This window comes from Oncorhynchus keta, chromosome 4, assembly GCF_023373465.1.
Source record: "Oncorhynchus keta strain PuntledgeMale-10-30-2019 chromosome 4, Oket_V2, whole genome shotgun sequence".
Classification (NCBI taxonomy): domain Eukaryota; kingdom Metazoa; phylum Chordata; class Actinopteri; order Salmoniformes; family Salmonidae; genus Oncorhynchus; species Oncorhynchus keta.
Window position 1 is genome coordinate 35,976,780 of NC_068424.1, and position 15,315 is coordinate 35,992,094.

Here is a 15,315-nt window from a genome sequence, read left to right on the forward strand (position 1 = left end):
TGGATATTCCTGCAGTGAGCATGCCAATTTCGCCCTCCTTCAAAACTTGAGATGTCTGTGGCATTGTGTTGTGTTGTAAAGCTGCACATTTTAGAGTGGCCTTTTATTGTCTCCAGGACAAGGTACACCTGTGTAATGATCATGCTGTTTAATCAGCTTCTTGATATGCCACGCCTGTTATGTGGATGGATTATCTTGGCAAAGGAGAAACACTTCACACTTTCAGGGATGTAAACAAATTTGTGGACAACATTTGAGAGAGGTGCGCTTTTTGTGCGTCTGGAGAATTTCTGGGATTTTTTATTTCAGCTCATGAAACATGTGACCAACACTTTACATGTTGTGTTTATGTTTTTATTCAGCATATTCAGTATGTTTGTCTGTCTGTACAGTATGTGTGTGCTGCTTGGAACTGACAGCCTCCCTAATGCTTCTCGTATTGCAAAGTTTTCTTTGGTTTATGCTACTTTTCAGTTTTTCTGTCTGTTTGATTTCGAATTCAGAAGCACAGAGGAACAGTTAGTATTTGTTTGGAACATGCCACAGGCCTCTTCATTTGTAAGTGAGAAATAGGATTTAATTATTGATAAAGTGACATAAGTGACCACATTGCATTAAAAATTAATAGCTTTCCTGAAAGTAATATAGTAAATTGGCTGTTAATAATTTAGGCTACTCAAAAACCCTGGGTGTTTTGTGTCTGTGTGTTTTATGCTAATGTTAGCATTTTTGACATCTACAAGTGTTGTTTGTTTACTTGTTCTTGCTTTCCCCTGCTGAAATCTAACCAAAATGTGTGATGTTAAATGTATTTTTAAATGTTTTATATGATATGAATATGATATTTTCCTCGTCTTTCTCCCTGAGTGTGCTGCTTTCTCACATATGTCTGCACAACACCAAAGTTTGATGGGGCATTGTCTTTCTCTAATGTCTTTGTTTTATCCCTCCTCTTGACGTGTAAAATGTGTAGCAGTGGAACACACATCTTCTTCCCATTCAGAGATGATGGGGGAATATATGCTGTTGATATGTCCCTTTAGATTAATTAAACCTATTCTCCAGCTCAGGGTGCCTCTCTCCATCTTTCTCTCTATCTATCTTTCTATATATAGTAGGGCAAAAAAAGTATTTAGTCAGCCACCAATTGTGCAAGTTCTCCCACTTAAAAAGATGAGAGAGGCCTGTAATGTTCATCATAGGTACACTTCAACTATGACAGACGAAATGAGAAGAAAAAATCCAGAAAATCACATTGTAGGATTTTTAATGAATTTATTTGCAAATTATGGTGGAAAATAAGTATTTGGTCACCTACAAACAAGCAAGATTTCTGGCTCTCACAGACCTGTAACTTCTTCTTTAAAGGGCTCCTCTGTCCTCCACTCGTTACCTGTATTAATGGCACCTGTTTGAACTTGTTAGCGGTATGAAAGACACCTGTCCACAACCTCACAGTCACACTCCAAACTCCACTATGGCCAAGACCAAAGAGCTGTCAAAGGACACCAGAAACAAAATTGCTGGGAAGACTAAATCTGCAATAGGTAAGCAGCTTGGTGTGAAGAAATCAACTGTGGGAGCAATTATTAGGAAATGGAAGACATACAAGATCACTGATATTCTCCCTCGATCTGGGGCTCCACGCAAGATCTCACCCCATGGGGTCAAAATGATCACAAGAACAGTGAGCAAAAATCCCAGAACCACACGGACACCTAGTGAATGACTTGCAGAGAGCTGGGACCAAAGTAACAAAGCCTACCATCAGTAACACACTACGCCGCCAGGGACTCAAATCCTGCAGTGCCAGATGTGTCCCCCTGCTTAAGCCAGTACATGTCCAGGCCCGTCTGAAGTTTGCTAGAGAGCAAATTTGGATGATCCAGAAGAAGATTGGGAGAATGTCATATGGTCAGATGAAACCAAAATATTACTTTTTGGTAAAAACTCAACTCGTCGTGTTTGGAGGACAAAGAATGCTGAGTTGCATCCAAAGAACACCATACCTACTGTGAAGCATGGGGGTGGAAACATCATGTTTTGGGGCTGTTTTTCTGCAAAGGGACCAGGACGACTGATCCGTGTAAAGGAAAGAATGAATGGGGCCATGTATCTTGAGATTTTGAGTGAAAACCAGCAAGGGCATTGAAGATGAAACGTGGCTGGGTCTTTCAGTATGACAATGATACCAAACACACCGCCCAGGCAACGAAGGAGTGGCTTCGTAAGAAGCATTTCAAGGTCCTGGAGTGGCCTAGCCAGTCTCCAGATCTCAACACCATAGAAAATCTTTGGAGGAAGTTGAAAGTCTGTGTTGCCCAGCAACAGCCCCAAAACATTACTGCTCTAGAGGAGATCTGCATGGAGGAATGGGCCAAAATACCAGCAACAGTGTGTGAAAACCTTGTGAAGACTTACAGAAAATGTTCTGTCATTACCAACAAAGGGTATACAAGAAAGTATTGAGATAAACTTTTGTTAATGACCCAATACTTATTTTCCACCATAATATGCAAATACATTCATTAAAAATCCTACAATGTGATTTTCTGGATTTTTTTCCTCATTTTGTCTATAATAGTTGTGTAGAAGTGTACCTATGATGAAAATTGCAGGCCTCTCATCTTTTTAAGTGGGAGAACTTGCACAATTGGTGGCTGACTAAATACTTTTTTGCCCCACTGTATCTGTCTCTCTCTCTCTCTCTCTTTTTCTCTCTCTCACTTTGTCCTCTCTTCTCTATCTTTCTCTCTGTCTGACTTTATTTGTGTTATTTTCCAGAAGGGCAATACCAGCGTCTAGTGTCCTTCAGCATTCTCATATTATTTATCTCTCTTGTCCTCTCCCTCGCTCATCCCACTCTTCTTTTCATCTGTTTGTCTCGCACGCGGACCGAGACTGTGGCTGTGTATTTCAAAGAAGAGAGGATAGGTTGTGGCAAGGGCCCAAGGTATGTAGACCCACAACAACCACCCAATAGGCAAAGTTAGCATGCAACTCAAATGGGACCATATTTCCCATGGAGCCCTGGTCAAAAGTAATGCACTATAATGGGAATAAGTTGGCATTTGGGACGCATTCCTTAGTGTGCTCTGCTCTGCTCAATGCATGTCTAATGGGCTCTAGAAATAATGGCAATTTTTTATTGATAGTGTTTATTATAGCAATTAAGCTTTCAGTGGCTGTTCTATTGGTAGCAACATTATGCAGAATGAAAATTAATCGATTCATTATTGAATTGACATAAATAGTATTATAGAAACAACATCACTTTGAAGAGGGGAAGTGCCCTGTGACGAGGAGTGAGAGACCGCACAGAGTGCATCTCTCTCTGGAGATAGCTTAGCGCTGGTCTATGGAATTAGTGCGGCTTGCGGACACTAAGCCTTCCTTTACTCACACCCTGGACTATATCTAGGGCTAGCTGTGAAGATAGACTGCACACAGTGAGTCCCTCCGGTTGCGTCCCAAATGACACCTTTTTCCCTATATAGTACATTTCTTTGACCAGGGCCAATAGGGCTGTGGTCGTATGGCTCTGGTCAAAAGTAGTGCACTATAAAGGGAATAGGGTGCCATTTGGGATGCAGCCTCTCTCCGGGGCTAAGTGGGGTTTGGTTTGGTTCTACCTGTGATCTGTCTCTTCACAGGAAAAGGGCGTAAGGGGTGGGGAGGGCTTTTGTGAAGAAGCCTAGGGTAAAGCAAGTGTGAATCGCTGCATGAAGGAAGGCCCTTTCAGGGTGGAGGAGAGCATAAGAGATAAAACCCTTTGGCTCAGCTTAGGAGGAATAAAACGGAAATGCATCAAACATCTCTCAACCCTCTGCATTGGAAATCCCTCTCCTTGGCCCCCCTTGAAAGAGCTCTCTGCCTCTAAGCTGGTGATAACTTTGTCCCCTCCATAGTATCTCTACCCAGCTTACTGTTTTTATATTTATGGAATTTTAAGCGCCACTACCCCCCTGCCTGTTGGCTATGATCACATAATGCATAATATAATATATACTGAGAGCGGTACGGTAAACAGTGCCTGGCCCAAAGGCTTAGCTACGTCTGTAAGATGTATGCATGGTGCTAGCTACCTGGGATTGTTAGGAGGGAAAATGGGCTTTGGGGAAATAAACTTTTTGATATAATCCTCTGTCTTTGGCCTGCTCTCAGACTACAGCATATGAAAAGGATGTTTTGAATATACTTAAGACCTTTTTTCTTGTCTGTCAGTCTCTCTATTTTATTTATGAATTTTTCTCCCTTTCAATCCAGTATCCAACAGGCGGTGATGGAGGCTGCTATGGACGCGCTCGAGAAATATAAGTTGTTTGAAGAAGAGTCATTTGTAACCACCACTACATCTTATATGTTTAATAAGCACAAGCTTTGTCTATATAAAATATATATATATATATATATATATAAATGGCTGCCAATGTTTTAAGTTCCTAGGCGTACATATCACAGACAAACTGAAATGGTCCACCCACACAGACGGTGTGGTGAAGAAGGCGCCTCTTCAATCTCAAGAGGCTGACGAAATTTGGCTTGTCACCCAAAACCCTGACAAACTTTTACAGATGCACCACCAAGAGCATTCTGTCGGGCTGTATCACCGCCTGGAACAGCAACTGCACCGCCCTCAAACGCAAGGCTCTCTAGGGAGTGTGTGGTCTGCACAACATATCACCAGTGGCAAATTACCTGCCCTCCATGACACTGACAGCACCCAATGTCACAGGAAGGCCAAAAAGATCATCAAGAACAACAACCACCGGAGCCACTGCCTGTTCACACCGCTATCATCCAGAAGGTGAGGTCGGTACAGGTGCATCAAAGCTGGGACCGAGAGATTGAAAAAATGCTTCTCTCTCAAGGCCATCAGACTGCTAAACAGCAATCACTAACTCAGAGAAGCTGCTGCCTACATTGAGACCCAGACACTAATAAATGGATCACTAGTCACTTTAAACAATGCCACTTTAAATAATGCCACTTTAACTTACATTACTCATATCACATGTATATACTGTATTGTTTAGCATCTATTGCACCTTGCCTGTGCCCTCGGCCATCGCTCATCCATATATTTATATGTGCATATTCTCATTCACCCATTTAGATTTGTGTGTATTAGGTAGTTGTTGGGGAATTCTTTGATTACTTGATAGATATTACTGCACTGTCGGAACTAGAAGCACAAGCATTTCTCTACACTAGCACTAACATCTGCTAACCATGTGTATGTGACCAATAACATTTGTATTTGATTTGATGTACAGTGGTCTGTCCAGTCATTTGAAGAAGTTGGAACCACCATTACATGTTTAAAAGTTTCACAAAAATAGCCTACAGTTGAATTCGGAAGTTAACATACACTTAGGTTAGAGTCATTAAAACTAGTTTTTGAACCACCCCACAAATGTCTTGTTAACAAACTTAAGTTTTGGCAAGTTGGTTAGGGTTATGCAAGTATAAACACCATGGGACCACGCAGCCATCATACCGCTCAGGAACGAGACGCTTTCTGTGTCCTAGAGATGAAATACTTTGTTGCGAAAAGTGCAAATCAATCCCAGAACAACAGCAAAGGACCTTGTGAAGATGCTGGAGGAACCAGGTACAGAAGTATCTATATCCACAGTAAAACGAGTCCTATATCGACATAACCTGAAAGGACACTCAGCAAGGAAGAAGCCACTGCTCCAAAACCTCCATAAAAAACCCAGACTACGGTTTGAAACTGCACATGGGGACAAAGATCATACTTTTTGGAGAAATCCCAACTGTGAAGCACGGGGGTGGCAGCATCATGTTGTGGGGGTACTTTGATGCAGAAGGAACTGGTGCACTTCACAAAATATATGGCATCATAAGGAAGGAAGGTTATGTGGATATATTGAGGCAACATCTCAAGACATCAGTCAGGAGGTTAATGCTTGGTGGCAATTGGGTCTTCCAAATTAACAATGCATACTTCCAAAGTTGTGGCAAAATGTCTGAAGGACAACAAAGTCAAGGTATTGGAGTGGCCATCACAAGCCCTGACCTCAATCCTATAGACATTTTGTGGGCAGAACTGAAAAAGCATGTGTGAGCAAGGAGGCCTACAAACCTGATTCAGTAACACCAGCTCTGTCAGGAGGAATGGGCCAACATTCACCCAACTTATTGTGGGAAGCTTGTGGAAGGCTACCCGAAAACGTTTGACCCAAGTTAAACATTTTAAAGGCAATGCTACCAAATACTAATTGAGTGTATGTAAACGTCTGACCGACTGGGAATGTGATGAAAGAAATAAAATCAGAAATAAATAATTCTCTCTAGCATTATTCTGACATGTCACATTCTTAAAATAAAGTGGTGATCCTAACTGACCTAAGACAGGGGATTTTTACTAGGATAAAATGTCAGGAACTGTGAAAAACTTAGTTTAAATGTATTTGGCTAAGGTGTATGTAAACCTTTGAAATTCACTTTGTTTAAACATTTTTAAAAAAGGTTAATGGCTGCCAGAGAGTGGTGGACTGTGCTGTCGGTTGTCTGGTGGATACGGAGAATTAGCCTGTTTTGAAGTGCTCCTCCAGAGAACAGCTATCATGTGACCTTGACCTGCCTGCATTGTGGTCCATGAATGCTAAGCTAACTGCAGCTAAGAGCCTTCTTCCATGCTAATAGCCTTGGAGGACCATGTTGAAGTCTCTTCTTTGTGGGGTGTATTTCGCTAATAGAAAAGGGGACATAATAAGAATAGGCCTTGGCTTGTGTGTGAGGCTGTGAGACGAAAGAACTCTTGTGTTGAGCATGGCCCCGGTCCTTAAGCTGTGTAGTGGAAGACATGTTGACTCGCCCTTTAGGGTATAGGGTGTAATTTGGTATGCATCCTATTTAGAGCCCTATGTTCAACCAGAGGGTAGCCATTTGCGATTCACTTCTAGCCACACGCTGCTTTAGTTTTTGGCCGTTTGTCATTAAACAGCACTTAAGGAAAATCTATAAATGTTTTAGCATCAATAACCATGCGTCATTCACTGCCAGGTAAAACACAATTACATGCTCTCAGATCCTGATATGAAAGTTATCCCCATTATCATCATCATCATCATCATCATCATCATCATCATCATCATCATCATCATCATCATCATCATCATCATCATCATCTATCCTCCTCTTCCGGAGCACCTGCATATGTATGTGCATGGCTAATGCATTAATGTGTATACATTGAGAGGTGGGTAGTGTGTATGGTGAGTGAGTGTGGTTTTGGACTGAACCAGTGTTGTCCGCGCCAACCAGCAACACATTAATCAAACAGTACAATTTGTCTGTCTTCACTGGAACTAATTACCGGATAGATGGGTAGAGTTAACCTTGCTGGAGGAAGGAGGAAGCAGGCCTGTAGGAAGTTGAGAAGGTCAAAGCTTTTATTTGGTTTGGCCTGTAAATGAGGCCCTTAGCGGCCTGTGTTTGATACTGTTTGGGCATTCAAACCCTCGCTTTTATGGAACATTAGTGTCTTACGGTGTTGTTTTTTACAACCCCCCCTACCTCGCTCCCCCTCTTGCCATTTGAGGCGTAGAGAAGATAATCTCTCCCTCCCTTTACCTCTTCCTCCCCCCTCCCTATCTCTCTTCCCCTCTCTCTCTCCTTTTCTTAGTCTTCTTCCCATCCTTAATTATCTCCATTCACTCTCCCCCGTGTAATCCCCCTGTCGTAATGATTGATAGATGCTCATTGCTAGTAAATTAACATTTCCCTCATAAATTGCACTTTCAAGTGGCTGGATTAGCAATGCATCCTGAAAAGGTCAGTTAATTTAAAATCATCTCTCCCCCTGCGAAGCCTCTTCCTCTCACTCCTTCAGACAGTACAAACTGTCCAGGTCTACATCCCAAATGGCACCCTTTGCACTATTATATAGTGCACTACCTTTATATAGGGGATGAGGCCCAGGGCTGTGTTGGACCTGTTGTTTCCTATCCTTAATAAAGCTAGCTACCTCCTGGGAGAGAGCGAGCCCCACCGACATCTCCCTACCGTACGTACGGCTGAGACATTTAAAAACTTTTGAACACAGCCCTAGTTTGTCCAGGTTATGACTGAAATATTTGCTCATTACCAGGGTCAGTCATTTCTCTGTGTTGGTGACCCAATTATAGATACTGTACACTGAGCTCCAAAAGTATTTGGACAGCAACAATTTTGTTGTTTTTCTGCTCTGTACTCCAGCACTTTGGATTTGAGATGATACAATGACTGGGGTTAAAGTGCAGACTCGTCTTTAATTAGAGGGTATTTTCATCCAGATCGTGTGAACCGTTTAGAAACGACAACACTTTTTGTGCATAGTTCCCACATTTTAGGGGACCAAAAGTATTTGGACAAATTCCCTTTTGTATTAAATTAGTCAAAAATGTAGTATTTGGTCACATATTCCTAGTATGCAATGATTACTTCAAGCTTGTAACTCTACAAACTTATTGGATGCATTTGCTGTTTGTTTTGGTTTTGTTTAATATTATTTTGTGCCCAATAGAAATGAATGGTAAATAATGTATTGTGTCATTTTGGATTCACTTTTATTGTACACGAGAATAGAATGTTCCTAAACACCTCTACATTCATGTGGATGCTACCATGATTACGGATGGTCCTGAATAAATTATGAATAGAGAGATGAGTGAGAAAGTTAGACGCACAAATATACCCCCAAGACATGCTAACACCACTATAATAACAGGGGAGGTTAACATTTTTTGGTGGGGTATGATATTTGTGCGTCTAACTTTCTCACTCATCGTTATTCACGATTCACTCAGGAGTATCCGTGGACATTGTTACTCTTGGGTACTTGTCTTTTTAAACTCTGGTCAACCAGAGGGTTGCAGGTTTGAAACGCAGCTCCGACGGATGAGCCAACAACTGGAGGATTTGCTAGCATCATCCTTGATACCATCGCTTGCTGATGTGCCCTTCAGCATGGCACTGAACCCCTGCAAGCCTCCTCTTCCTTCAGTACAAACTGTGTTGGACAGTTTCCTCTATTAATACTGCTAGTTACCTCTTGCGAGAGAGACGTCTCCCTACAGTACAGGTGGGACATTTCAAAACATCTCAAGACTTTTGAACATAGCCAATGTTTGTCCAGGTTATGACTGAAGTCTCCCAAAGCGCTTACTCCCTACTAGCATTAATCATATTTATGTGTTAGGGGCCCAATTATGGATGTACAATGAAATCAAACAGTGTTCCTTTAATTAAGGGGGAAATGTACAGGTACAATGAGGGGTACAAAGTATATTGAAAGCAGGTGCTTCCACACAGTGGAGTTAATTAAGCAATTAACATCCCATCATGCTTAGTCTCATGTATAAAAGGCCCAGTTGTCCATTATTTTGGCTACTCTGGCTAGGAGAAAATATTTCAGTGACTTTAAAAGAGGAGTCTCAAAGGTGTGTGTGTGTGTGTGTGTGTGTGTGTGTGTGTGTGTGTGTGTGTGTGTGTGTGTGTGTGTGTGTGTGTGTGTGTGTGTGTGTGTGTGTGTGTGTGTGTGTGTGTGTGTGTGTGTGTGTGTGTTCCATCAACAAAACACAAAATGAAAATGATGACATTTCTGGTGGAAGAATGGTGTCGCATCCCTCCAATAGAGTTCCAGACCGAATATTTGCCAAGGTGCATTGAAACTGTTCTGCCGGTTCGTGGTAGCCCAATGCCCGATTAAGACACTTTATTTTGGTGTTTCCATTTTTCGCTACTTACCTGTAGATGGGGAGTGGACACTCCTGCATCCCAAATGAGACACTATTCCTGACAAATTGCACTACCTTTGACCATGGCCCGCATATGGCTCTGGTCAAAATTAGTCCACTATATAGGAATAAGGTGCTATTTGGGACGAAGACAGTGTATCTGTATTTAAAGGGGGATCTGTAGTTGGCAGTGTACTGTCTTGTGTTCTGTCTGTTTACACCCCGGTAACACCCAGGGATCACAGGACATATTATTCCACAGATAATGAGGGTAGAAAAGGAGTGTAGTCATAAATCTTAACTCTTCTGTATTGAGGATCCAATTTTCATTTGAGCGTTCAAGTTTCATTTATTTGCCTTTTGTAAGTTGAAAATATATCTGAAATGCCATTGAAATGTATCTTAGATGAGATTTCAATAGTGTGATCATATTGTCTCTCATATGTTTGCTGGGGGCCTTTATTCCTTTATTTCTATACCAGCACTAACTGGCTCTACTGTGTGCATCATCGATAGTTATATTGTATTGAGCATTGAATGCATTTGACTATAGGTCGTTCCACCAATTTGGTGTCGTTTTGAGAAGTGTAACTTAAAAAAAAAAGTCACATAATTTCATCCTTTAACATAGCGTCATAAAGAGAACATGTTTTCTCATCTCAAGAGGTTAAATAAAAAAAGTGTCTATTTTAAGTGCCAAAATAAAGTAACAGGGTTGACAATTTCATTTGAAATCAGCCATAAATCACCTTGTAACAGGGGGAATGGAAGCTGTTTGTGTGCAGCAGGGAGTGTCAATTGAATGCAAGCTTCACAGGCTTGACGTGTTATGCTTGACCCGCTCGGTCTCCCACCAGAAAATGGCTAAAAATAGTAGATTTTTTTTTTAAAGGAATAAATTCACTATATTAAATAGAGTTCAGTTCACACAACAGGGTTGACCATGAAATGAGAGCAGACATAAATGAATCACTAATCACATTAAATAACAATAATCTTCAGAAAGAACTTTGTAAAAAGCCACAAAATAACTAGGGCTTTACAATTATGGCGAAAACTTGGATAAATGTTGGAGTTAAGTGGGTTAAAATCTTCCTCGAAGCCACAGATTGTACATGGAGGGACATGTCAAAATGCTGAATTTTTGCACTTTACCAAGTCAGATTTATTGAATTCATATGATCTATATTAAGAGCACCTCATTTAAAATAACAAGCTTTTTAAAATGCAATGCCGGTACACAATTTATACTTAAAATATCAATGGCACTCTTTTCCATATATATTTTTGTATTTTAATTGTTTTCTTGAGAAGGATAGACAGAAATGAGCTAGGAACCAGGTAATTAAAGGGAACATAGAGTGAAGGCCAGTGAGGCTGGAATTGGAAACCACGCAGCTAGGCGAATGCATAATGTGCTGAGGGTGTGTGGCCTTAACCACTCTACCAACCTCGGGGCACACACTCATTTTCTCCTCTTACACTTAGTGTCTTACTCTAGCTACCTACAGTATATCTCAGACTGTCCAAAGGGCTTCCTTCTTTCTGTCTGGGATCATTTCCATGTTTTATTTAAGGCCTTCTTGGGTATCGAGCCACTCAGTGAAATTGAACTTTTTGTTCGAAGGCACCACCACCATGCCCACCTCCCTCTTTCCTTCCCTCCCTCCCTCCCTACCTGACAGGCAACATAGCTGCAAAGGGGAAAAGGGAAAGTGGATACCTAGCCAGTTGTGCAACTGAATGCATTTAACCAAAATGCGTTTTCCGCGTTTAACCCACCACTCTGAATCAGAGCGGTGCGGGGGGCTGCATTAATCGACATCTACATCATTGGCGCCCGAGGAGCAGTTGTGGAGGGTTAACTGCCAGTAGTAGAGAGTAGAGAAGTGAGACAAATAGCCATGCTAAGTCCTCACATTGACGGCTCATTAAAGAGAAAGTGGCCAAAAGGTTAGTATTATGCTTCACTTTATAGATTCCCTGGTGGCTCTGGGCGGCAGGTAGCCTAAACGGTTAAGAGCATTGGGTCAGGAACTGAAAGTTAATTCAAATCCTGAGCCTGAGACTAGCTGAAAGAAACTGCCGATGTGCCCTTGAGCAAGGCACTTAACCCTAATTGCTCCTGTAAATCGCTCAGCATAAGAGCATCTGCTAAATGACTAAAATGTCAAATGTATAAAAATCTGTCGAAGCAGAATTCAATGTTAACCAAGGCCTGAACTAGAGCTGGAGGTGGAGGGGAGGAGCAAATGGATAGAGCTGAGCCTGCCATGTAGGCGGGCAAGATGGGAGGGAGAGAGGCGTCCCAGCAGCCCCAAATACCTTTTCTCTCTTTCTCTTAATCTCTTTCTCTCTCTCTATGCTCTCAATCAGCTATTACACACTTTCTTCCGCTCTCTCTTCCGCTCTCTCGTTCTTTTCTTTATCACCACCACATCGTCCGATCCTCTGTCTCTCCTGCAGCTGCATGTTTCCTAAAACAATACAGTTTCTTCTTCTCCTGGATACGACAAGAAATAGTCTCTGAATGTTTCACAAATGACACCCTATTTTCTACATAGTGCAATACTTTTGACCTGTGCCCCATTGGAATTTGGGATGCAGCCTCTCTATCTATTTGGCTGTCAGTGAGCAGGGAGGGGACGACAACCTCTCTCCTCAACTGTCACTTAACCCTCAATCTCTGGGTAAGGGCTTGTGTGAATACACAACAAGTACAGTACAGAACAGTATGGAGGATGGCTGGAGGGATGGATGATCTTGATATAGTGTTTATGTATTTGCCCCTTGATGAGACAGGGGAGGTAGGCTATAGGGAAATCTTATCTCATCAATGAAGGTACATGGGTAGATGCAATGTTAGTGTTGGTTCGATGTGTTGATTCGTTAGTAGGCCTTAAAATGTGTTTGATTCCCATAGGCAGTAGGTATGCTGTTCTTTAGTCATTGTGTGTTGTGTTTGTGTGTGTTCCGCAGCACCCCTTGAGGGAGTCGAGTGTTGCTAGCTACATTCCAAAGTGTCATCGCTGTGGTGCACAACAAGTCTCATTGTTGATAGGGTCCCAAACTTTAAACCATTCTCCTCTCTCTCTCCAAAAACACGGAATTTAGAACCCTGTCCTTGAAAGTAATTACCAGACTGTCGATAAACAAAAGACTCAAGTCAAGCTAAATGGGCTAACGCCTAACACTAAGGTGATCAGTATGCAAAAGCACATCTCCTCAAAGGTGATTTTCTACACAACGTTGGACCGCAGAGAATTCTCAATATGTCTCTTCATGCAATACCTCAACACAACACAGAGACCCTGTTGTCTTTTCTGTCTTCTCCTGCCAGACTGGGAGCAAGGATATGCATATTCTTGGTACAATTTGAAAGGAAACACATCGAAGTTTGTTGAAATGTGAAAGGGATGTAGGAGAGCATAACACAAAAGATCTGGTAAAAGATAATACAAAGAAAAAACAATTGTTATTTTGTAGTTGTTTTGTACCATCTTTGAAATGCACGAGTAAGGCCATAATGTATTATTCCAGTTCATGTGCAATTTATATTTTGCCCACTAGATGGCAGCAGGGTATGTGCAAAGTTTTTGACTGATCCAATGAACCATTGCATTTATGTTCAAAATGTTGTATCAAGACTGCCCAAATGTGCCTAATTTGTCAATTAATAACTTTTCATGTTCAAAATTGTGCACTCTCCTCAAACAATAGCGTGGTATTCTTTCCCTATAATAGCTACTGTAAATTGCACAGTGCAGTCAGATAACAAGAATTTAAGCTTTCTGCCAACATCACTTCTTTCTCTCTCTCTCTCTCTCTCTCTCTCTCTCTCTCTCTCTCTCTCTCTCTCTCTCTCTCTCTCTCTCGCTCTCGCTCTCGCTCTCGCTCTCGCTCTCTCTCGCTCTCGCTCTCTCTCTCGGCTGGCATTTTATCTCTCTGTTATATCTACCAAATTAATAAAGTATGTAAATATTTTAATGTTAAGTCATGTTTCCCGATTGGAAGATTTATTTGTTAATGAGAAGTTATCATGCCCGAATGCTTTTATTGTCTGTAGACTACATGACATGGTGGAGTGACCAAAGATTCGACCTGGGGTCAAATACTATTAGTTGTCTTTTAAATAGAGTGTGTTTGATTGAGCTTTAAGTGAAGAGGAAATTAAGCAACTCCTGGAGGACAGTGGAAGTTGATAAAAATGCTATTTATATTTTTAAAACCAACGCATTTCGGCCCGTGGCCTTCACCAGGGTTTTTATTGATTGAACTTGACACATAGACAGTTAGTCAAAAGGATACTGTAAATCTTAGAGCCAGTCCGAGATCTGTGAACGGAATAACCTACAGTACAGAACAAACATGGTCTACACAACTAAACTGTCTGTTGTTCTTTCATGATATCATAATCGACTTGATCTAAATTTGTGACATAAATGCTTTGACACAGAAGACCTGGCATCCCTCCATGGGTACAGTTTTAAATTGAGATGCAGTGACGCAGTGATCCTTTTCTGTTCTCTTTATTACAGATCTCATTTGGAGATGTTATGTTCTAATTAGCTTATCAGATCCCATTCTCATCACAATGACATCAAATGAAGCCTGTCGAATTCCATGTTATTTTGCTAATATTAGGAAGGAAAATAATGAGGTACTAGGGTCATTCAGTGCTGGTAATGTTTGCAGTGTTTCACGAATTATAACTAAAATGACAACATGTAGGAGTATGTGTACATTACAATGTCAACACATGCTAAACACTATACTAATCACTGTCCTCTATCGGTCATAGACTGACCTTGTCTCTCTCTCTTTATTCCTCTCTGTCTTTTATATTTTCCCTGGTCCATCTCTTTTATTATGTCTCTCTTTTATTATGTCTCATCAGAAGCGATTCATCGAGCAGAAGTACAGACAGGAGCTGAAAGAGATGAAACGAGAGAGGGAGCGCCAGCAGAAGGTGGGAGACGAACCAGAGGAAAGTAGGAAGTAACAGAGCCTTTCTCTGACCCATCGAGATGGACAGAGCACTTCTTTGACCAATTGAGATGGATGATATTGAATAGCGCATGGAAGGAGCAGGAAGTGGAGGGATGAACAATTTACAAACACTGAATTGCAAACAAAAAATGCATTTTCCTCTGACTACTCCCTTCATCTGCATCTGACTGGAGAAGATTTGTCAGGTGTAAACAATATGTTGGCAGCTTATCATTAGACTTGCTTTCACCGGGTCAGTTCTTTCAGATCAGTGCAATGAAGGAGAGAATGCATGGAGAGGACACATTTCTAGACAATTGAGAAAGACCACCAGTCTACAGTCCACCCTGTTCTGTCTCGTCCCATTTTTATTGTGCTTGGTTGCGTTTGTGGTTGTTTTGAGCTGCTTTCATGTGTAGGTCTGAATCAATTTCATGTTGATTATGTACAGTCAGTTTTTACCTAAATCTACAGCACTGTTGGTCGTCGCTCATGATAATGAACGGCATCAACAGAAATGCTATGTTTTAAATGTCAATTTTTACTGCAAGTGACATTGATAGTAATTGATATTAATAAG

The 15,315-nt window shown here is 41.3% G+C and overlaps 1 pseudogene; it reads left to right on the top strand.

Annotated features, from left to right (window-relative positions):
* Window positions 1–15,088, top strand: part of LOC118382967 (ribonuclease 3-like) — a 165,786-nt pseudogene extending 150,698 nt beyond the window's left edge.
* Window positions 15,089–15,315: the final 227 nt, after the last annotated feature.